General features: G+C 35.3%; 1 long non-coding RNA gene across 1 annotated transcript; it reads right to left on the reverse strand.

Moving 5' to 3' along the window:
* Positions 1-251: 251 nt before the first annotated feature.
* Positions 252-1,261, reverse strand: LOC116007999. Its single transcript, XR_004095407.1, has 3 exons — positions 1,183-1,261; positions 687-913; positions 252-536 (listed from the first exon to the last, which is right to left on the reverse strand). It is a non-coding gene; the product is annotated as an uncharacterized LOC116007999 (long non-coding RNA).
* Positions 1,262-1,311: the final 50 nt, after the last annotated feature.

Raw genomic sequence — 1,311 nt, forward strand, 5'->3', positions numbered from 1 at the left:
TATCCAACATAAAACTTGCCTCACTTCCAACTAATGCAGATCTGAGTTACATCATATGCAAGGAACCAATGAACTTCTAATGTTAAATCTAACATATAAAATACAACCTAGAAGTTAAATAAAGCACTTCAGTATTTCACCCAAGATCATGCTCATATTGATTCAACTTTAGTTTCCAATTAAAAAAAAAAAATCCTCAATTTGTGTAAAACTGACATATCGAGCACTTTATGCACCCTCACTATTGTCCATTTTCTATCTCTATTTTTCCACTCTTTTTGAGTTGAATGAAGTGAGATTTCATAAAAACTGTATGTGCACTAGGCAGACTCTAGGAGACACCAACAGTATTACTCCACTAAAAGAAAACAATCACAATTACTCCACTTAAAGACACCAACAGTAGAAAGTTGTGGATACAGCACAATTAAATCAACCTTTGCAACTTACAGCTACACATGGAGCAAAATCATATTGGGCTCCACTAGCCTTCAAGGGCAGTCACAACCCCTATTCTCTTCACTAGATCTGCATCTCTGCAGTACACATTTCCTATCATCAGTCACTCAAAATTTGAGAATCAACTTTACTTCAATTCAGGTGAATCACTACACCTTTCATAGTAAATAGACGGATAAATGTTGTAAGTACTCATCAATCTATATTCAAACAGAAGTTAATCAAACCTAGTAGCTCCGAGCCCAATAAAGTGGGGGAAAACAATGGCACCATAGACATTGTTGTTCCCATGAATCGCATAAATTCCGTAGATGATCGGAATACCGAGCTGGGTCATACTCACAGAATACTCAATCAGAGATCCACAGAATACTCACAATCTTGCTTTCCCCAGTCATACTTGATTCATCAAGTGCAAGAGAGTGTCCAGATATTACAAGTCCATCAGCAGGACCTGAAGGGAATTTAGCAAGCAAGAGAGTACTGATGAATGAAATTAAATCATAGAGTCCAAGAGATATATATAAATGTTGAATAAGAAGAATATAAAAAAGACAAGAGATGTGTTCTATTGATATATTGAACAAACATACAAGCCCCATGTATATAGCAAACAAACAAACTAGACTAAGACTAAGACTTGGTTCAGTAGATTAATTCTATACAATGAATGCCCCATCTTTTATCAAGAAGCCTCAATAAAGGCATAATAGCACCACTGACCACAACAAATAACATGAAACTTTTCTAAATATCTGCAGTTGAATATCTCCTTCAAGGTTGAATTTTCAGCAATCTGCAAGAAACAAAGAACAAGAACCTGTAAGGAAAGTAAACAAATCAAATGCAATT

This window comes from Ipomoea triloba, chromosome 16, assembly GCF_003576645.1.
Source record: "Ipomoea triloba cultivar NCNSP0323 chromosome 16, ASM357664v1".
NCBI lineage: Eukaryota > Viridiplantae > Streptophyta > Magnoliopsida > Solanales > Convolvulaceae > Ipomoea > Ipomoea triloba.